The 23,839-nt window shown below is 40.8% G+C and overlaps 1 pseudogene; it reads left to right on the top strand.

Annotated features, from left to right (window-relative positions):
- The first annotated feature begins 12,897 nt into the window (after window positions 1-12,897).
- Window positions 12,898-19,677, top strand: LOC103006318 (40S ribosomal protein SA-like; annotated as a pseudogene).
- The last annotated feature ends 4,162 nt before the right edge of the window (window positions 19,678-23,839 follow it).

Here is a 23,839-nt window from a genome sequence, read left to right as displayed (position 1 = left end):
TTTTTGTGTATGGTGTTAGGGAGTGTTCTAATTTCATTCTTTTACATGTAGCTGTCCAGTTTTCCCAGCACCAATTATTGAAGAGGCTGTCTTTTCTCCACTGTATATTCTTACCTCCTTTATCAAAGATAAGGTGACCATAAGTGCTTGGGTTTATCTCTAGGCTTTCTATCCTGTTCCATTGATCTATATTTCTGTTTTTGTGCCAGTACCATACCATCTTGATTACTGTAGCTTTGTAGTATAGTCTGAAGTCAGGGAGCCTGATTCCTCCAGCTCCGTTTTTCTTTCTCAAGATTGCTGTGGCTATTCAGAGTCTTTTGTGTTTCCATACACATTGTGAAATGTTTTGTTCTAATTCTGTTAAAAATGCCACTGGTAGTTTGATAAGGATTGCATTGAATCTGTAGATTGCTTTGTGTAGTATAGTCATTTTCACAATGTTGATTCTTCCAATCCAAGAACATGGTATATCTCTCCAACTGTTTGTGTCATTTTTAATTCCTTTCATTAGTGTCTTATAGTTTTCTGCATACAGGTTTTATGTCTCCTTATGTAGGTGTATTCCTAGGTATTTTATTCTTTTTGTTGCAACGGTAAATGGAAGTGTTTCCTTCATTTCTCTTTCAGATTTTTCATCATTAGTATATAAGAATGCAAGAGATTTCTGTGCATTAATTTTGTATCCTGCTACTTTACCAAATTCATTGATTAGCTCTAGTAGTTTTCTGGTAGCATCTTTAGGATTCTCTATGTATAGTATCATGTCATCTACAAACAGTGACAGTTTTAGTTTTTCTTTTCTGATTTGGATTCCTTTTATTTCTTTTTTGTCTCTGATTGCTGTGGCTAAAACTTCCAAAACTATGTTGAATAATAGTGGAGAGATTGGGCAACCTTGTCTTGTTCCTGATTGTAGTGGAAATGGTTTTTGTTTTTCACCATTGGGAATGATGTTGGCTGTGTTTTTGTCATATATGGCCTTTATTATGTTGAGGTAAGTTCCGTCTATGCCTACTTTCTGGAGGGTTTTTATCATACATCCGTGCTGAAATCTGTCAAAAGCTTTTTCTGCATCTATTGAGATGATTATTTGGTTTTTCTCCTTCAATTTGTTACTATGGTTTAACACATTGATTGATTTGCATATATTGAAGAATCCTTGCATTCCTGGGATAAACCTCACTTGATCATGGTGTATGATCCTTTTCATGTGCTGTTGGATTCTGTTTGCTAGTATTTTGTTGAGGATTTTTGCATCTATGTTCATCAGTGATATTGGCCTGTAGTTTTCTTTTTTGTGTGACATCTTTTTCTGGTTTTGATATCAGGGTGATGGTGGCCTTGTAGAATGAGTTTGGGAGTGTTCCTCCCTCTCCTATATTTTGGAAGAGTTTGAGAAGGATAGGTGTTAGCTCGTCTCTAAATGTTTGATAGAATTCACCTGTGAAGCCACCTGGTCCTGGGCTTTTGTTTGTTGGAAGATTTTAAATCACAGTTTCAATTTCAGTGCTTGTGATCGGTCTGTTTATATTTTCTGTTTCTTCCTGATTCAGTCTCAGAAGGTTGTGCTTTTCTGAGAATTTGTCCATTTCTTCCAGGTTGTCCATTGTATTGGCCTAGAGTTGCTTGTAGTAATCTCTCATGATCCTTTGTATTTCTGCAGTGTCAGTTGTCACTTCTTCTTTTTCATTTCTAATTCTATTGATTTGAGCCTTTTCCCTTTGTTTCTTGATGAATTTGGTTAATGGTTTATCAATCTTGTTTATCTTCTCAAAGAACCAGCTTTTAGTTTTATTGATCTTTGCTATCGTTTCCTTCATTTCTTTTTCATTTATTTCTGATCTGATCTTTATGATTTCTTTCCTTTTGCTAACTTTGGGTTTTTTTTGTTCTTCTTTCTCTAATTGCTTTAGATGTAATGTTAGGTTGTTTATTTGAGATTTTTCTTGTTTCTGGAGGTAGAATTATATTGCTATAAACTTCCCTCTTAGAACTGCTTTTGCTGCATTCCATAGGTTTGGGTCATTGTGTTTTCATTGTCATTTGTTTCTAGGTATTTTTTGATTTCCTCTTTGATTTCTTCAGTGATCACTTCGTTATTAAGTAGTGTATTGTGTAGCCTCCATATGTTTGTATTTTTTACTTTTTTCCCCTGTAATTGATGTCTAGTCTTATAGCATTGTGTTTGGAAAGGATTCTTGATATGATTTCAGTTTTCTTAAATTTACCAAGGTTTGATTTGTGACCCATGATATGAGCTATCCTGGAGAATGTTCCATGAGCACTTGAGAAGAAAGTGTATTCTGTTGCTTTTGGATGGAATGTCCTATAAATATCAATTAAGTCCATCTTGTTTAATTTGTCATTTAAAGCTTGTGTTTCCTTATTTATTTTCATTTTGGATGATCTGTCCATTGGTGAAAGTGGGATGTTAAAGTCCCCTACTATTATTTTGTTACTGTCGATTTCCCCTTTTATGGCTGTTAGCATTTGCCTTACGTATTGAGGTGCTCCTCTGTTGGGTGCGTAAATATTTACAGTTCTTATATTTATTCTTGGATTGATCCCTTGATCATTATGTAGTGTCCTTCTTTGTCTCTTGTAACAGACTTTATTTTGAAGTCATTTTGTGTGATATATATGAGAATTGCTACTCCATCTTTCTTTTGATTTCTATTTACATGGAATATCTTTTTCCATCCCCTCACTTTCAGTCTGTATGTGTCCCTAGGTCTGAAGTGGGCCTCTTTTAGACAGCATATATACAGGTCTTGTTTTTGTATTCATTCAGCTAGTCTATGTCTTTTGGTTGGAGCATTTAATCCATTTACATTTAAAGTAATTATCTATATGTATGTTCCTATTACCATTTTCTTAATTGTTTTCAGTTTGTTATTGTAGGTCTTTTCCTTCTCTTGTGTTTCCTGCCTAGAGAAGTTCCTTTAGCATTTGTTGTAAAGCTGGTTTGGTGGTGCTGAATTCTCTTAGCTTTTGCTTCTCTGTAAAGGTTTTAATTTCTCTGTTGAATCTGAATGAGATTCCTGGTGGCTAGAGTTATCTTTGTTGTAGGTTTTTCCCCTTCATCACTTTAAATATGTCCTGCCACACCCTCTGGCTTGCAGAGTTTCTGCTGAAAGATCAGCTGTTAACCTTATGGGGATTCCCCTGTATGTTATTTGTTGCTTTTCCCTTGCTGCTTTCAATATTTTTTCTTTGTATTTAATTTTTGATAGTTTGATTAATATGTGTCTTGGAGTGTTTCTCCTTGGATTTATCCTGTATGGGACTCTCTGTGCTTCCTGGACTTGATTGACTATTTCCTTTCCCATATTAGGGAAGTTTTCAACTATAATCTCTTCAAATATTTTCTCAGTCTCTTTCTTTTTCTCTTCTTCTTCTGGAACCCCTATAATTCAAACGTTGGTGCATTTAATGTTGTTCCAGACGTCTCTGAGACTGTCCTCAATTCTTTTCATTCTTTTTCTTTATTTTACTCTGTGGTAGTTATTTCCACTATTTTATCTTCTAGGGCACTTATCTGTCCTTCTGCCTCCGTTATTCTGCTATTGCTTCCTTCTAGAGAATTTTAAATTTCATTTATTGTGTTGTTCATCATTGTTTGTTTGCTCTTTAGTTCTTTTAGGTCCTTGTTAAATGTTTCTTATATTTTCTCCATTCTATTTCCAAGATTTTGGATCATCTTTACTATCATTATTCTGAATTCTTTTTCAGGTAGACTGCCTATTTCCTCTTCATTTGTTTGGTCTGGTGGGTTTTTACCTTGCTCCTTCATCTGCCATGTATTTCTCTGTCTTCCCATTTTGCTTAACTCACTGTGTTTGGCGTCTCCTTTTCACAAGCTGCTCGTTTGTAATTCCCGTTGTTTTTGGTGTCTTCCCCCAGTGGGTAAGGTTAGTTCAGTGGGTTGTGTAAGCTTCCTGGTTGGGGGGGACTGGTGCCTGTGTTCTGGTGGATGAGGCTGGATCTTGTCTTTCTGGTGGGCAGGACCGTGTCTGGTGGTGTGTTTTTGTGTGTCTGTGAACTTATTATGATTTTAGGCAGCCTCTCTGCTAGTGGGTGGGGTTGTGTTCCTGTCCTGCTAGTTGTTTGGCATGGGGTGACCAGCACTGGAGCTTTCTGGTCATTGAGTGGAACTGGATCTTAATGTTGAGACAGAGATCTCTGGGAGAGCTCTCTCTGATTGGTATTATGAGGAGCTGGGAGGTCTCTGGTGGGCCAATGTCCTGAACTTGGCTCTCCCACCTCAGAGGCTCAGGCCTGACACCCAGCTGGAGCACCAAGACCCTGTCAGCCACACGGCTCAGGAGAAAAGGGAGAAAAGCGAAAAAAAAAAGAAAGGAAAATAAAGTTATTAAAATAAAAAAAAGTATTTAAATAAAATTAAAAAGTAATTTAAAAAAAAGAAGAGAGAAACCAAACCAATAAACAAATTCATCAATGATAACAAGTGCTAAAAACTATATTAAAAAAAACCAGACAGACAGATCCCTAGGACAAATGGTAAAAGCAAACCTATACAGACAAAATCACACAAAGAAGCATACACATACACACTCAAAAAAGAGAAAAAGGAAAAAATATATATTTTTTTTTAAAAAAAGGAAGAGAGCAACCAAATCAATAAAGAAATCTACTAGTGATAATAAGCTCTAAATACTAAACTAAGATAAACGTAAAACCAGAAACAAATTAGATGTAGAAAGCAAACCCCAAGTCTATAGTTGTTCCCAAAGTCCACTGCCTCAGTTTTGGGATGATTTGTTGTCTATTCAGGTATTCCACAGATGCAACGTACATCAAGTTGATTGTGGAGATTTAATCTGCTGCTCCTGAGGCTGCACAGAGAGATTTCCCTTCCTCTTCTTTGTTCACACAGCTCCTGGTGTTCAGCTTTGAATTTGGCTCTGCCTCTACATGTAGGTCACCTGAGGGCAACAGTTCTTCACCCAGACAGGAGGGAGTTAAAGGAGCGGCTGATTATGGGGCTCTGACTCACTCAGGCATGGGGGAGGGAGGGGTATGGTAGTTATAATTGGAATTCAGGGTGAGCCTGTGGTGGCCGAGGCAGGTGTGACGTTGCAACAGCCTGATGCACGCCGTGTGTTCTCCCGGGGAACTTGTCCCTGGATCATGGGACCCTGGCAGTGGTGGGCTGCACAGGCTCCCAGGAGGGGAGGTGTGGGTAGTGACCTCTGCTTGCACACAGGCTTCTTGGTGGCTGCAGCAGCAGCCTTAGCATTTCATGGCTGTCTCTGGTGTTCGTGCTGATAGCCACAGCTCATGCCTGTCTCTGGAGCTTGTTTAGGCAGTGCTCTGAATCCCCTCTCCTCACGCACCCGGAAACAATGGTCTCTTGCCCCTTAGGCAGGTCCAGTGTTTTCCCCAGACTCCCTCCCGGCTAGCTGGGGTGCACTAGCCCCCTTCAAGCTGTGTTCACGTAGCCTACCCCAGTCCTCTCCCTGGGATCTGACCTCCGAAGCCCGAGCCTCAGCTCCCAGCCCCCACCTGCCCCGGAGGGTGAGCAGACAAGCTTCTCAGGCTGGTAAGTGCTGGTCGACACTGATCCTCTGTGTGGGAATCTCTCTGCTTTGCCCTCTGCACCCCTGTTGCTGCGTTCTCCTCCATGGCTCCAAAGCTTCCCGCACACCCAACCCCCGTCTCCACCAGTGAAGGGGCTTCCTAGTGTGTGGAAACTTTTCCTCCTTCACAACTCCCTCCCAGAGGTGCAGGTCCCATCCCTATTCTTTTGTCTCTGTTTTTTCTTTTTTCTTTTGCCCTACTCATGTACATGGGGAGTTTCTTGCCTTTTGGGAAGTCTGAGGTCTTCTGCCAGTGTTCAGTAGGTGTTCTGTAGGAGTTGTTCCACATGTAGATGTATTTTTGATGCATTTGTGGGGAGGAAGGTGATCTACACGTCTTACTCCTCCGCCATCTTGAAGGTCAGTCCCCTTTTGTTTTTGTAACAGCTTTATTGAGACATAATTCACATACAATTTACCCATTTCAATTGTAAAATTCAATGGCTTTTAGTATATTTACAGTTATGTAACTATCATTACAATCAGTTTTAGGACATTTTTCATCACCCCTTGTAAAAAACTGCTTATCCTTAGGACTTCCCTGGTGGTCCAGTGGTAAAGAATCCACCTTCCAATGCAGGGGACATGATTTCGATCCCTGGTCAGGGGACTAAGATCCTACATGCCACGAGGCAACTAAGCCAGAACACCACAACTATTGCGCTGGCGCTCCTCAATGAGGGAGCCCGCATGCCAAAAACTACAGAGCCCACGTGCCCTGGAGCCTGTGAGCCACAACTAGAGAGAGAAAACCTGCACACCGCAATGAAGAGACCACGTGCTGTAATGAAAGATCCTGCAGGCCTCAACGAAGAGCCTGTGTGCCACAACTAAGACCTGACGCAGCCAAAAAAAAAAAAAAGGAAAATATATAAAGTAAAATAAAAATACTCAGTCTCTAAAAAAAACCCAAAAAAACAAAATAACCCTGCTTATCCTTGAGCCATCAATCCTCAATCCATCTCTCCCCTGAAGCCGACTCAAAGATGCATCCTTACATTAACCTTTTTCCTTCCTTGCTTCAACCTCCTAGCTCTCACTTTTGCTTCCTGAGATCCCATTCCAAATAAACTACCTACATGCAAGCCTGTATCTCAGGCTCTGTTTTCAGAGAAACCCAGGCAAAGACAGTTTTGTCTTAGAAAGTAAGTTGGTAGCTTTCTTTCTCTTTAAAATTAGTTTGCTGAGATTGTTGCATTGGATAGCAATAATCTGTTGAATGGTGTTAAAACCTGCCTATGAAACCACATTGTGCCATTTGTGAGAGGACGAGGGGAATTTTTCTCCCTTGGAACTTACTTAAGTTCTTAAATATTGTTGGCTTATTCAACTCTTCTGTTTTGCTTTAAATTTATTTATATGATTATATTTTTCAAATTTATAATGTTGTTCTCTCATAGTTTTAACAATTTCTACCGCATCTGTATTTATGTCTTCCCCTTCCTTTCTAATGCCATGCCGAATTCATGGCTTCTCTCATTTTTCTTGGTCACTGTAGTCAGGAATTTATTTATTGTCTCTTCAAAGAACTGGCTTTTATTTTTATTGATCATCATTAATTTCTGCTTTTTTTTTTTTTAAAGGGAATGCTATTTATTTATTTATTTTATTATTTATGGCTGTGTTGGGTCTTCGTTTCTGTGCGAGGGCTTTCTCCAGTTGCGGCGAGCGGGGGCCACTCTTTATCACGGTGCGTGGGCCTCTCACTATCGCAGCCTCTCTTGTTGCGGAGCACAGGCTCCAGACGCGCAGGCTCAGTAATTGTGGCTCACGGGCCCAGTTGCTCCGCGGCATGTGGGATCTTCCCAGACCAGGGCTCAAACCCGTGTCCCCTGCACTGGCAGGCACTCTCAACCGCTGCACCACCAGGGAAGCCCAATTTCTGCTTTTGTATTTATTTCTTTTTTCCTGCTTTCTTTGAGTTTACTTTGAGTCAAATGCTTCCTGAGTTAACTCCTTTATTTTTCTTCAAAAGTTTTAATATATGAGATATCCTGAACACCCAGAAAACCAAAAACCAAACTCCTCATCCCCCAGTTAATATATATGTAATAGACACCAATGTAACTAAAACCCAGGAACAATTCTCCACCCAATTCGAATGTGTGTGAAACTGGGAGGAGGGTTTCCCAGCACCAGGCAATTCTCCGATACCAACTGGGTGTCTAGCAATTCAGTACAATTCCGACACTGTCTACCTGGAAATGGCATCAGATTCCACAGGTTAAGGGCTCAGTCTCACAAGAGTGCCTCCCCCTTCACTTCAGATGCCACCTGTGCTTCTGGTGGGAGGTTCCAAAAACCCCCTCTTTGGGTTTGATTAATTTGCTAGAGAAGATTACAGAAGTCAGAGAAACATTTCACTTACTAGCTCACCAAGTTATTAACAAAGGATATAACTCAAGAAAAGCCAGATGGAGAAGATGCATAGGGCAAGGTATGGGAAAGGGCTCAGAGCTTCCTTACCCTCTCCAAGCACACCACTGTCGCCCAGTCTCCATGTGCTCACTAACCTTGAAGCTCTCTGAACCCTGTGCTTCAAGTCTTTACAGAGGTTTCATTAAGTAGTTATGAGCGATTAAGTCATTGGCCATTGACGATTTATTCAACCTTCAGCCCCCTCCCCTTCTTGGAGATCGGGGTGGGACTGAAAGTTCCAACCCTTTAATCCCTTGGTTGTTTCCTCTGGTGACCAATCCCCATCCTCAGATGACCTAGGGGCTTTCCAAAAGCCACCTCATTAACATAACAAAAGACACCTTTATAGCTCTCAACACTTAGGAAACTCCGAGGGTTTTGGGAGCTCTGTGCCAGAAATCCGAAAGACCAAATATATATTTCTTCCTATAAATCACAATATGATACCCAGATTTTTAAAATCTTATTTACTAAATACTTCTTGTATTTCTTAATAAAAGCAGTTAATACTACACATTTCCATACAAATACAACGTTCATTGCATCTTGATTTTTTAGAGCTTTGATTATCTTTTAGTTACCAATATTTTGAAATTTTCTTGCAATTTCTTCTTGTACCCATACATTATTAGAATGATGTCTTTAAAATTTCAAATGTATTTTTTCCTATCTTCTCACATTGATCTCACACTGATTGATTTTACTGCTCTGTGGACAGAGGATATTAAATCTATTCTTTGAGATCAGTTGATACTTCTTTTATTGATTTGGAAAGATGCCTATGACATATTGTTGAGAGAAAACATCATGTTAACAATGATTGCACTGGGGAGAACAAGTGTGTGCATGCCTGCAGGGAGAAAAGATGAAGGGGATGTAAGCCCAAATAGTTATCTGCCAGATAATTATAACCAAAGTGAAAGGACAGTGGAAGGTTTTTGTTTTTTTTTAAATTAGTTTTGTTTGTTGAATTTTCAATAATTTCTTCAGTGAACATTAAAAAATTAAAAATCAGTTTACTGTTTTTGTTTTTTTAATTTGTATTTATTTATTTATTTTTTGGCTGTGTTGGGTCTTCATTTCTGTGTGCGGGCTTTCTCTAGTTGTGGTGAGCAAAGGCTACTCTTCCTTGTGGTGCGCGGGCTTCTCATTGTTGTGGCTTCTCTTGTTGCAGAGCACGGGCTCTAGGCGTGTGGGCTTCAGTAGCTGTGATGCACTGGCTTAGTTGCTCCATGGCATGTGGGATCTTCCCGGACCAGGGATCAAACCTGTGTCCCCTGCATTGGCAGGCGGATTCTTAACGACTGCACCACCAGGGAAGACCCAGTTTACTGTTTTTAAAAAGTATCTATCTCTGCCCATTCAAAAAACTTTTAAAAATATAGAAATGTATACTCTGGAAAGTTCTTGCTCAATTTCTAAACGTACAGAGCATACATTTATTAATTTTGAAAATAGCATTGTATGTAAATATATATGTGTTATACATGTATATGTAAATATTTCTGCAACTTGCTTTTATCCCTTAAAATTACATTATGAAGACTTTGCTTCGCTAGAGCAGGCTGACCATACGATTTACACACTTATCCTTCTCAAGTCTCATTGAAATGACAGCACAAAAGTATCCCTAAAGAGACCAAATCATGAAAATAAATTTTGAAAAGGGTAACAAAACATAAAACGAGTCTCAAGAAATGGTGGTACCATTGTCCAGGAATGTGGGGGGAGGTGGGTGAGGGCATAAACCAGATATGTTTGGGGAGCAGACCACCTCCACTTCCTTCTTGGCTCCAGTCAAGGGTTAATTCTTCAGAAAAATGGGTCAGAGATGCTCTTAACTTGGGGACGCCAGACATGGAAACTTCTCCAGGATATAATAGTAAGTGAAACAAACAAACATGCTGTAGAACAATACACATGAGCTAATCCCTTGTGCATTAACAGACAAAATAAAAATAGATGTACATAAATATGAACGTAAGGGCACAGAATAACTGGAAAGGTACTCACAGTATCTGTGGTCATACTGTAGTTTCCCAAGGCTGGGTGCTGGGGTTCCTCTCTAAATTTTCTTCCTGGGTGATCTTATTCATTTCAGTGGCTTTACATGTCTTCATGCTGAAGACCCCCAAATTTTTGTCTCTTTTGGAAGGGGTTCCAATTCTGGCTCAGGCTAAGCCAGTCATGGTACTGCATTCTGTGGCCACAGAGATTGGTTTAGGGAAGAGCATTAGACTCAGTTAGAGCCTATGTGACTTTGATGGAACTTTTTCCAGCTGGCTTTGAACCTAAGAGGAAGAAAAGTCTTGTAGCATTCCTGCCATAGGCTGTACAAGTTCACACTGCCACCAAACTGTTACTTTTCCTAGGCATTACCAATTATTTATTTTTCTCTTTGCCAGTGTGTTAGGAGCAAATATATCCAGTTTACATATTGTTCATTTTTAACGAGGTTAAGAATATTTTCATATCATATGGTCATTTGTATTTCTTTTATAAGTTGCTTATTCATTCTCTTTTGTCATTTATAAATTGAATTGTTATTCTGTTTCTAGTTGATAAGTAAGATGTTTTAAGATATTGTGAATAGTAAAGCAACTATACTCCAAAAAAATTAATTAAGAAAAGATATTGTGAATATTATGCCTTTGTTATATGTGTTATAAATATATTTAGCACCCTGTTTCAAATAACTATTTTCTTTGTGTGTTTGTGTGTGTTCACAGCTATGATTTACTATAGCAAAAGGATACAAAGCAAAATCAGCAAAGAGAAAATGTACATGGAGCAAAGACCAGAGGAAACCAGGTGCGGGTTTCCAAGAGTTTATTGCCATTGGAGTCATGCAGAATGCACTGAAATCTTCCAACCACAGATTGGGACAACATGTGTGAAATGCTGTCTACCAGGGAAGCTCATTAAGACTCAGTGACCAGGGACTTCCCTGGTGGTGCAGTGATTAAGAATCCACCTGCCGATTCAGGGGACCCGGGTTCGCTCCCTGGTCCAGGAAGATCCCACATGCCACAGAGCAAGTAAGCCCGTGCGCCACAACTACTGAGCCCGTGTGCTGCAACTACTGAAGCCCATGCACCTAGAGCCCATTCTCTGCAACAAGACAAGCCACTGCAATGAGAAGCCCACGCACCTCAATGAAGAGTAGCCCCCGCTCACCGCAACTAGAGAAAGCCCGTGTGCAGCAACGAAGACCCAACGCAGCCAAAAAAAAAAGTAGACTCAGTGACCAGGGTTCTTACTGGGAGCTGGTCATGAAGGCACACTCTGCCTAGTACATACCAGAATTCCAGACTCTTAAAAGGAAGGCAAGTACTCAGCGTAAGCCATACTGCTTGCACATTTTAGGCACAATGAAACATTCTCGTTAAAATAACTATTTTCTAATTATTTTAGTGCTGTTATTGATGCTGAGTGTGTCCTGGGACAGTCACTAATCTACCGCATCTATAATTTACACCCTAATGAAAGAGCGTAGCAGGCTCTTTCTAAGTCCTTATTCTAGCCACGTGTCCCCGCACTGGCTTAGTGTGGATTGGTAAAATATAAAAATTCTCCTCCGCTGACTGTTAAATCTTTGAAAGCATAGACTATATTCTTCTTAACATTTTCAATAAAAAGAGTAAAACATTTGAATAATAATTTTTCCTTTATTTATTTTATCACTGAAAATACAATTTGCATCGAACACATTGACTTATATGTTATTTACCTTATTGATTATGAGTCATGTGAGTTTTTGGTCTTAAAAACTAAGTCCATTTAGTGGTAGGTTTTTGTGGCCTCTTTGAGTTCCCTGGACCAGCAATTAGGAAATGCTGATTTATCTGGCCAGTAAATAATAGGATAAGAATTAGAATAAATAATGAACATCTAACATTTATAAGCATCAACAATGTATCAGGCACTGTCCTATGTGTGCTACACACATTACATACTTTATTTCTTAAAACAACCCCGTGGGGCAGGTACTATGATTATCCCTGTTCTCCAGATGAAGGAGCAGGTGCAGGAAGGTCAATCAGCTTGACCAAGCTCACGTGGCTACTTGGGGAAGAGTGTATGAACGCAGGCAGGCTGTGCTCACTGGCTACACTCGAATCCACTACACATGCTGCCTTCTTAGTGCTTTGTTTTGTTTTATTTTGTTTTGATTTGGTTGTCTTCACCTTTATTTTTTTCACTTAAACCCATATGGTGTAGATCTCAGTTTTATGTTAATATGGCATGAAAGTGGGAATTCAATGTAAAGACTCTTAGCGTGTTTAATATTGAGCTCTCCAAATAGCACTGGCCTATATTTCTAAGAGATTAAGAATCACTGAAAATATTCTATGGTGTTTCATGTAGTCTTAAGCAAGAATTGAAGTCAGATTTTGGAATATTTGTAATTTTGACCCATATGCAGAATATGGCATATATATATATATATACACACATACATATGTGTATATATATGTTTCATATATACACACATACATGTGTGTATATATGTTTCATATATACATGCACACATACATATGTGTGTGTATATATATATTTCATATATATATATTTCACTTAGTTTGTCTTTATCAGTCTGGTGGCTTGTTATTTCAGATGATCAGAAAGACAGATACCTGCTGTCTTGGCAGGGTTATGGGGCTCCCAAGTGTCACTTAGGGTATGTTAGCCATTGCCTGGAGCCAGACCGAGCTAGCAGGCTGATCTGGGTGGTGCAGGCTGCCAGGGCCCTGGCCACAGGAGCCGAAGGGAAGAGCAAGGAATGCAGGTGAAGGCACCTTTACCTCTTGGATGCACAGCTTGGGGAAAGCGGTGCTGGGCAGTAGGGGTGTGGCCCAGGCACAGTGGAGGCATGATGGCCCAGGGGGTGGAGGTGGACTGGTCCCCAGGAGCCTCAGAACACGAGTCTGAGGAATGTGGTGGCCAATGGGTCATTCTGACTGGATTCAGTGCCGTTTTGTTGGGCACAATTCTTCATCTGAAAGCAGCACTGTTCTTAAGCTCCTGCTCTCATTCCCCTGCTCTATCCCAGGGCTGGTAAGGAGATTTCACGGCCAATAGCCTCTCATGTGGCATATACTGGGGAGCCCTAGAAATGATATTTAAAAATATTAATAAGAACTAACATCTCCTGAGCTCAAGTGATGGGTCAGGAATGATTCTAAGAACTTCCACACGTACCAGGCCTCTGAGGCTGGTATTGTTTATATCACCTTCTTCCCCATTTTATAGTTGTGGCAGGTGAGGCCAAGGGAGCTTATGAAAATTGTCCAAGGTCACCCTGCAGTAAAAGAGGCAGGCAGAAAGGGGGAATGTGTTCAAGCTGAGGGAGTTTGGCTCCAGACCCTGCATATCAACTATTATGCTATATGCCTTCTTGGTATATTAGTAAGGGGATTCCTCTCTCTGGATATAAGAGGAGCCCTGAATTTGCTACACTGCATAGAATAAAATATGTCAGGCCCAAAACAACAACTTCTTTCAGCCCTACAGCCCTCTCCTAGAATTCTAATTGTGCACAGTCCTGTACTGGGTTGTCATTTGTCCAAAGGTCCTCGCCTCTGGATTTTCTAGGCTGGGGAAGAGTTCAGTTCTCAGCTTTTAAACCACAGAGGAGGTTTTATTACTCTATGAATAGTTAGTACGTCTTTTTACTGCTGCTTTCTTGTCCTATTGTGCTCATTTTGCCCATCAAGTTGCTCCTGAAGAACCAAGACAATCTGTATGCTGAGTGATGGCCAGCCACCTCCTGATTGACAGGTCTGGCATGGTGACCTTGAGTCTTGACTCGCCTTCTGAAGGCATCACTTATAGGAGAATGTCCACTGAGGCCAAGGATCAAAGCTGCTGGAACACTGAGAAGCCAAATAGAAGAAAACTACTCGTCTTAAAACCCAAGTTCCAGACTTCCAATAGGGCAGATTAAGCAAGTCAACAAATCATCTCCTTAGAAAATAATGATAAAACGAGACAACATTATCAACCACATCCATTTCAGGGCTCTGGAAATTGACCAAAGGCAAACAACAAACTGAGAAGTGTTGGGTTTTTTTTTTTTTTTTTTTCATAAAGAACTGCTATGTTTCATTAAGAATAGTGGGAATCTGTGGCATTCTTGCCTGGACTGCTCCCAGCCCCGTGCCAGCTCAGTCAGTGAGAAGGTTCTAGAAGGGTGGGACATACCGATAAAGCCCGCAGCTTCAGTGCTGGAGGGAGTGCAACTGAGTTTTAGCAGAAGGCAGAAAACCCACCCCCGGTTGTGTTGTCAGTTAAAGGAATGATCCTGGTGGCAAGCGAATAAGGAAAGCCAGTACTTTGTTCCCCTGAGGCTGCAGTCCAGGTTGGGGAAAGCAGTATTATGGTTGACAAGCTAGGAATTTAATTAGGAGATCCTAGAAATGAGACAACTACAGAGCAGCTTGAACAACTACCCCACACCCACTGGCTGCCTTCTGAGCATGTGCTGGGCGGGGTGGGGACCAGAGATGATCCAAGCTCTTCACTCATCCCTGGCTAACTGATGCCATGAACTTGCAGAGATGTAAATGGGCATTCGGGAATCTTACGGGGTTGACAGAAATGTTCTAAAACTGGATCCTGGTGATGTTTGCCCAACTCTGTAAATTTATCCCAAATCACTAATTTTATACTCAAAACAGATAGATTTTAAGGTATGTAAATTATACATCAATAAATCTGTTAAAAACATTCAAGTTCTAATAAACAGCTCTAAGAAATGCTGTTTTAATTTTTCTTTGGTTATATTATGGCACTCCAAAACCAACTTCTGTCAGAACAATAAATAACTATTTTTGGTGATAGATATTGATCATCTACAATGAGTTCTTCAGCACTTTCTGTCCTGCAAAAGAGCTTAGAAGACTTTAAATACCCAAGATCATCAATAAGCAAGACTCACTTGAAAACCATATATTTAAAAAAAAGATGTGCTCATGATGTGTCAACGTTTATTGAGCACAGAAGTTTGCCACAGATAGAAGCTAGGAGGCATGCTGTTTAAATTTGACTACCCTCAAGGAATGTACACTGTTACAATTGTAAGTTAACATACAATAGTATGTTAAAGTTAAATATTATATTAGTATTACTGGGATGGGGCTGGAAAAAAAATATGCAGCCAACCACACCTGATAATTTATAAAAGATCTACTGCATTCACTATTGCACTTAATCCTCATAACAACCTTGTGGGTTTTGCCAAAAGGAGGGAAACCGAGGCTCAGAGTTGTTCAGCAACTTGTTCAAGGCCACATACATCAAGCAGAAGCTGAGATTTGAATCCATGTGTCTGATTCTCAAACAAATGTTGGCAAGGATCTGGGGTAACTGGCACTCATACTTGGTAAGTAGGGTGTAAGCTGGTAAAGTTTCCGTGGAAGATAGCTTGGCCATACCTATCACATGACAGCTGCATATATTCTTTGTCTTTGGAATTTCACTTCTAGGATGTTTGTAGTATAGTAGAAATGGCCATCAATAAGGAATTAGTTAAATTAGGCTCAATTCATAAAATGGAATCCTATGTAGCCATTAAGAAAGAGATGCATCTGAATATAGATATATGAGTAGAATGGTCTGCAAGATAATTATTAAGTTAAAAATAAGCTGTTCCCCACACTTTCTGTGTGTTGTTTTAAAAGGGACTGAGAAATGGGGAATTGTGGATACTATCATGAGCCAATTACACAATTTTTAACTGAGGTCTGTGGTTAATTTTTAACTGGTGTCTGTGGTTTCCATATTTGCAATTAGCAAAATAGTGAGCTGTTGACTAGGATATGGGACTGCCTTGTGATGAAGTGAGTGTTTTTATGGTATTAGTGTTGTTGAATTCAAGTTCGTGTGCCCAGCATAGTGAGGCCAAACAAATCGAAATGTCGGAGTTTGGAGCAGAGAAAGGTCTATTGAAGGTCCGAGCAGGGAGAACAGGTGGCAAATTTGGGGGGAGGGCTGCAGAATGTGCAGCCTTCCTCTGATTGGTTAGTGGTGAGGTAGCTAGGTGGTGTTCCAGGAATCTCAGTCATCAGCCTTCTGGTTCCAATCTGTCTGGGGTCCACATACACATGCTCAGCCTGAAGCTACCATCCTCCACCTGGGTGGAGGCCTTAGTTTCCATAGAAGAACTCAGATATATATATCAGATTGTTCTCCCCCAATCCCCCACCCCACCCCAGCAGGAACCAGGACCCTGTCCCATTGCGGTACTATTGTTTCTTTCTGCCTTCCTTCACTCCCCTAATGAGTAACTGTTTGAATCCATCCTTTGGAAATCAGGGAAGGTCTAAGAGGCTGAAGCTTTTTTCCTACAAACAGTAAACAGGGGACATGGAAAGGCTATTGTGCCCAGGGTTTTATTAGTTAGAAGGAATTCTTCCTAACCTTTCTTCTTATATTCTGGAAGCTCTTCTTTTTTCTGACTTGGCCCACCTACCTCTTCAGAGTTAGAAGGAAACTTAGAAGTCATGTAGCTCAGTATTTAACAGCAGGTTTCAGCCTCCTAGTGAGTCCTGTCATCAGTTTTGTGGGTCACAACTAGCATTACTTCAATCATTAAAAATTTAAAAATTAAATAATATGGACAAAAAGTATCAGAGTACATTGTACATAGAAAGGCTACATTTCATATTGAGAAACTTTGTGTTTTACAATATGATTTGTGTGTACATATGTGTATTTGTGTGTAGCAGGTGAGTTCGTGTGTGTATACGTGTGGTCTGCATGTGCATATATGTGTTTTTTGTATGTGCATTTTTGTGTGTGCTGTGTGTTTATGCATAAGTGTCTCTCTGTGTGTGTGTGTGTGTGTGTGTGATGGTTGAAATGTATTTCTTACTGTTGATCCTGGACTAAAAAGTTTAAATCTATTGTCCTAGTTCAAAATACCTTGTATTATGGGTAAGGAAATGGAGGCTCATACAGGCCAAGTGACTTGCCCAAGATGAGTAGCAGGGCTAGAATTCCTGCTCACACATCCAGACTTATAGGTTTCCTCCTTGTTTCATATTTCATAGATGCCTCTGTGGTCAGAGCCACTGAAGGACTTTGCAGAGTGGAAAGGTAGGTAATTGGATTTGCTTTTCTGAAAAAGCATGAGGAATGATGTGGTGGATGGATTGGAGGGAACTTCGTGGAGGCTGGGACTCTGGGGAGGAGGTTTTCATATCAGCTCTGGTAAGAACTGGTGACTCACTCCAGTAAGGCATTGGCCCTAGGCCTGCTGAGGACAAGCAAGGTGTGAAATGTATTTAGAAGGCAGCCATGACAGGACCTGATGATGAATTTGAATTTGAAGTGGTTTCAGAGAAAGAGTCAAGAAGAAGTTCTAAGTTTCAGACTGGGGTACCTGGATAAGTGGTAGGGCTGTTTGCTGAACAAGAGAAAATAGGAGAAGGAGCAGTTTCAGGGGCAAAGATAATGAAGATAATTTGCCTGGATTGAAGGTTTCTAGAGATTTTTCCACTGGCCACAAATACAGCGTCTATCACTGACTAGATTCGTGACCTTGACAAGTTGCTTCACTTTTCCAGGCTTAAATTTTCTTCTTCAAGAAAAGGCAAAATGATCTTTCTGCACTAGCCAGAGAGGGGTCCATATGAGATGTTTTGGGAACCCTCAAATAAAGACTTCCAGAAGGGAGTGAGAAATCCAGCTTAGGACACAGAAGAGAGCATGGGGATGGAGCTCATTACCTGGGAGTCATCAGTGGAGGCTGAAGGATAGCTATGAAGTGATCTCTTCTTTGGGTTTCATTGGTCCCTCCCCCTGAGTGTGGTTTCCAGAGTTTCTTATTGGAAAGCCATGAGCAGAAACTTCTCACAGTATATCACTTCAATCAAATGCTACAGAAATGCAAAGTGAAACCACTGGGGACACACCCAGAAACCAAACCAACAAATTCTTCTCTCAGAAACTCTTCCTTTATTTACTTGTTTGGTTTCCATTTGTGCCAGGGTAATAAAACAACTCTTTCTTTCTTTTACTTGGAACCTCTTTATTCAGCCACCTGGGACTTCCCTCTAGTAGGGGCAGCACCCATCCCAAGGACTTACCCCAGAGGCCTCAGAACAGAAGCAACTGCATTTCCACTTGAACTGTTATTTCTCTGTCTAAGGAATCTTCCTGACCAATAATCCTGCTAACCCTTTATGGGAAATTTGGCCTTGGGGCTCCATTTACAGATATTAAATTCACAGTGAAACTGTACAAGACTCCCATTCATTAGAAATTCCATTCATACTCTCCAAGCTAAAAACCAGAAACCACATTTTGGGTTGTAGAAGTAGCCACTCTAAATGACCCAATTGACCTATTGTTTCTGTTATGATATATATATTTTTTGTGAATTCCAAGGGAATTCATGAAATAAAGGGAGAAACATTTTCTTATTTCACTTTTTATATAGACACTAAGGTTGCGTTGGGAGGTTACATGGGTATGGGGCAGGGACATTTCTCAGTGGCAACTATCAAACTGGGGCAACGTTAAAGGAAACTGGATGCAGAATTTGCCTGGATTGAAGGTATCTAGAAATTTTCCACTGGCCACAAATACAGCATCTGTCACTGTCTAGATTCATGACCTTGACAAATTGCTTCACCTTTCCAGGCTTAAATTTTCTTCTTCAAGAAAAGGCAAAATAGTCTTTCCACACTAGCCAGAGAGGGGTCCATATGGCGGCATTAGTCTGGGCTCCCCCTTGTAACTTACAGGGAAACTTTCACAATAACCGGAGCCCTTGATGTCCTGCAGATGAAGGAAGAGGATGTCCTCAAATCCCTCACAGCAGAGCCCACTTAGGTGGCACCAACCTGACTTCCAAATGGAACAAAGGAAAAGTGATGGCGTTACCTTATAAATCTGAAGAGAACCCGAGAGAAGCTTCTGCCAGCAGCTCGTGCCATTGTCGACATTGAAAACCCAGCAGATGCCAGTGTCATGCTCTCCAGGAATGCGGGCCAGCGATCTGTGCTGAAGTTTGCTGCTGCCACGGGAGCCTCTCTACTGCAGGTGCTCCAACCACTCCTGGCAGCTTCACCAACCGGATCCAGGCAGCCTTCCGCTGTGTGTTGTGCGGTTATCACGGTGACCACCAGCCTCACAGAGACGTCTTATGGTAACCCGCCTGCCGTTGCTCCACGTCACACAGACTCTCCCCCTGCGCTGTGTGGACACTGCCATCCCTGCAGCACGAGGGGCGCTCCCGGCGGGTCTGATGTGGTGATGCTGGCCTGGGGATTGTGCGCCTGCGCGGCTCCGTCTCAGGTGCGCGCTCGTGGGAGGTCAGGTCCCGTCTCTGCTTCTACAGGGATCGTGAAGAGACTAAAAAGGAAAGCAGGCGGCTGCTGAAAAGGCTGAGACCCCGGAGGAATTTCGGGGTGAATGAGCCGCTCCAGGTCCCGAGCTTATTGCTACTCAACCCGAAGTTGCAGACGGGTCTGAAGGCGCAGGTGGCCTCAGCACCTTCCAGCAGCATCTCCTGAAGGACCGCGGCGCGCAGCCAGCCTCTGAAGGCCGGTCTGCAGCTGCCGCTGCTCAGGCCACTAAATGGGGAGAAACAACCAGAGTGGTCTCAAAGCTGCTCTTCCACAGACTCCTGAACAGAAGATGGAAATAAGGTCGATGGAAAATAAGCAATTTCTTAAAAAAAAAAAGAAAAGGAGAAATGGGATCAGGTGGTTACTGAGTTTCCTTTTGGATCTAAAAATGCTTTGATTTTAGGAATGGTTCTACAGTATTCCTCCTTTAAAGGACAATTGTGTCAGACACTTTAGAAAGATAAATACAATTTCTTTGACTTGCAACTTCACTCAATTAATTAGACAAATTTGTATGAAAGAGCCTATTATGTGCCTGGCATTTTGCTTGGTGCTGGGGAAACTTAGGACAAAGGTCACAATATCCTCTGCCCTTGCAGGCTACAGAGGAGACAAGACAGCTGTGTTCCAAGATCAGCAGCTGCCTGAGCTTTCTATTTCTGGCTCTGCCATGCATGTCCATGTCATTGTCACGCTCAGTGTAAAATGGAGTCAAACTCTGATAATTTATTGTCTATCTCCTCCACTAGCATGGAAGGCAGGAATTTTGTCCCTTTTATTGATTGTTGTATGCCCAATAACTGGAAGAATGCCCAACATATTATTGGTGATTGACATACAAGGTGTAAGGATGGGTCACAAGTTTGAAGGATATTTTAAAAGGTGATAGAAGCTAACACAGTGGTCTTCAAACTGCAGTATGCTTATCCAAAAAGAGTTTACAAAGACTTTCCAAGAGATGGATGGGATGGATAGCTTTAGGGGAATCAATTTCCAGATCTTCAACTTCTGTATGAGTTATTTCTCAAAGTTGACCTGCCTGAGAATGCACTGAGAAACCTGTCCTGCTGGTTTCTTTTCCATCTTCCGTTTTACAATCCTTCTTCTCTTACTCCACAAATGAATGGCTTTTCTCTCCAGTCTTACTGAGATGCTTTCCCCCAGATGGTAAAAAAACACCCGTGAAGAAACTCTGGGAGGTATAGGGACAGGTGTGAGACAGTAAATGGCTCTAATGACTGGTTAATATATTTTTGCAAGTCAAGTGGTTTCCAATACTTTGCTGTCACAAAATTCAAGAACTAATGGAGTAGTCATCTGAAAGATCACTAAAAATAATTTTTGATGGAAGATCACAACATGTTTTTGGCATATAATTCAAAGGGAACTCAAAGAATTGATTGACGTCACTGTACAAGGGTCTTTCCATTCCCACCTACTTAATTATGAGCAGGATTTTTCCAAGATTTACATCTATAAATACAATAATGGGAATAGAAATAATGGAGAACTCTGTCTCATTCTGTCAATAAGTAATATTCATTGACAGATACATGAATGAATTGGGGGAAAAAAACCCATCTTCTCAATAAAAGGTGCATTTCCAATACAATTTCCCTTCTTATTCTATAATTGTCCATCAAAGTTTATAATATATGTATGTTGTTTTAGTCAAATGATTAATTATAGTAACTGTAACAAATATAGAAGACTTTTTTACTTAGAACCTTATGGTCACAGGAAACTTAAAAATGTAAATTGATAGTTATATATATATTTATGTGTAAAGAAAAACTAAATAAAATTACATTAGTACTAAATTTTGAGGGTGAAGTAGAATAGAATAAGAATAAATAAATTAGAGCTCACTCATTTATTTTTTTTAACAGGATATGATAGGGAATTCCCTGGCAGTCCAGTGGTTAGGACTCCGCAATCTCACTGCCAAGGGCCTGGGTTCGATCCCTGGCCGGGGAACTAAAATCCCACAAGCCGCGTCGTGGCGGCCAAAAAAAAAAAAAAAATGGATATGATACTCAAATTGGTTTGGTATTTAAGTTCCATTGGACATTTTCTTAATTTATTTTTTTTAAATTAATTAATTAATTAATTATTGTTTTGGTTGTGTTGGGTCTTCGTTGCTGCACGTGGGCTTTCTCTAGTTGCAGTGAGTGGTTCCTCTAGTTTCTCTTCGTTGCAGTGCACAGGCTTCTCATTGCGGTGGCTTCTCTTGTTGCACAACACGGGCTCTAGGCGCGCAGGCTTCAGTAGTTGTGACACGTGGGCTCAGTAGTTGTGGCGCACGGGCTTAGTTGCTCTGCAGCATGTGGGATCTTCCCAGACCAGGGCTCAAACCTGTGTTCCCTGCATTGGCAGGTGGATTCTTAACCACTGCGCCACCAGGGAAGTCCTCTATCAGACATTTCAAAGATGCATTCCATTGGACACATCAGATATATTTTTAAATGTTTATATTTAGAAAGTTCTGGAAATGATATTTTTTGCAGTTCTTTAAATATAGGATGGACAAATTTTGAAGTCACCTTAGAAATGTATGAGGAGTGCAGCGTTTTGAACATTTTTCTGGGGGCTATGCCGACAAAAAGTCTGAAGACTACTGGGCTAATACTACAAGTGTGGCATTCTAATCCTGGCTGCACAGTTACTGTCAAGCCTTGGGAAATGCCCTTCTTAATCCCTCTGTGTCCATTTCTCTTTCTGCAAAATAAAAAGCACACCTGCTTGCTTTCCCTTATTCTCAGGAACGTTCTGAGATCATACGAGATAATGAACTAATGTGAAAAGTCTAGATTATTTCCTGGGGGCAAGTTGGACACCTCTGGGAAGTTTCAATAACTTTTTCAGGTTAACAGGATACTGTTAGTTCTCCAGAAAGTATAAATGAAAGGTATTCTTATTACTACCTCTACTTTACTATGGTCTCCACTTTCCCCCAGTTTTGATTCAGTGTTGGGAACTTCACGAGAGAGATCTAATATCATAGGGTTAGTTTCTGTGTCACTGCATCACAGGGTTAGCAAGGAGGGACCTAACTCTATTTCAGGGCTCAGTCCAAGGTTCTACTCTGATGGTCAGCAAGAGAAATCACAGACTACACAACAGGAAAGCCAACAAGACTAAACTTTCTTCCCAAATGTATCTTAGCCCAGAGAACATTGACTCAGCCAGAGAACATAGTATTGTCACTATTAACACCTATTCAGGTAACTGAGGGTGGTCAGTCCACATAATAAGCCTTGAACATCATGCAGAGAGTTTCTATTTTATCCTGTGGGTGACAGGTTTTAGTACATTGAGCAGGGACATGTCAAGGTCAGATGTTTCTTAGAAATGTTACAAGATCACTTAGCTGTGTGCAGGGTGGGTTGAGGTGATAGGGACAAGGCCATAAGATCAAAGACAGAGTACAATCAGGACTCTTTCAGTCTTGACAGAAACTTGACTGAACTAGTATGAGCAAAATGCGATATTATTGGCTGCTATAACAAAATGTTCAGGGGAGGATCTGGCTTCAGACTAAATTCAAATTCTAGGATGTCATCAAGGTTTTCTCTTTCTCCCCCACCATCTCTTGGCTCTGCTGCTCTCCTTAGCTTCTGATGCAAACTCTCTCTCCACATAGTATACAAGAGGGCTGCCAGGCTCTTATTTTCTCAGTGGAGCAAGTCCAGTATCTGTATACCAATTCCAGGGAAGCTTCTGATTGGTGTTGCTGGGGTCACATGCACATTAATGAACGAATTATTAATGGATGGTGGGGGGAATGGGTATTCCATTTGGGGTGACTGCCTGGGTCACTCCTGTGATACAGAGGGTAGGCAGCAAGTCTCCCAGCCCTGGCAGAACCACACAGAGTTGGAAAGAGATCCCCAAAGAAACCAGAAGAATGGTGACATGCACTGAGAATACAAAGACAATAGCTATCACTGATCACAAGAGCAGAATCTGATTACAGTATGATAGTGGAAATATGGAAGAGAGGACAGACAAAAGAGATTTGGGGTGGGGTATAGTTGACATCAGGACTTGTTTTTATTTACTTGATCTTCTAAAACAAAAGAGATTTCTGTCTTTGGCAGCTACCTGGAGATTCTACCACTGTGAGAAGTTTCCAGGTGTTGTTAGCCAGAGAGGGCTAAATAAATATATAGAGATAAATATATAGATAAAAATGTAAATAAATATAGAGAGATATTTATTTGCTTATGACACCTTTCTCGGTTCCTCAAAAGAATTTGAGGTAACTTATAGGGATAATACAGTCACTTAACAGTTACATCACCCCAAGTTCTTAACTAATTTGTCATAGGTGTGCTGCAAATTTAGTTCTTTGCTTCCTGGAAGCCAAAGCAAAGAGGGCAACATTATCAGTCAAAAAATTGACAATGATCATCAGAGAAACTTGACTAATATTGGTGCTGACACCTGAAAGGAATATCT

Source organism: Balaenoptera acutorostrata, chromosome 4 (assembly GCF_949987535.1).
Source record: "Balaenoptera acutorostrata chromosome 4, mBalAcu1.1, whole genome shotgun sequence".
NCBI classification, from domain to species: Eukaryota; Metazoa; Chordata; class Mammalia; order Artiodactyla; family Balaenopteridae; genus Balaenoptera; species Balaenoptera acutorostrata.
The sequence above is the reverse complement of the archived record's forward strand: the minus strand, read 5'-3'. Positions and strand labels throughout refer to the sequence as shown.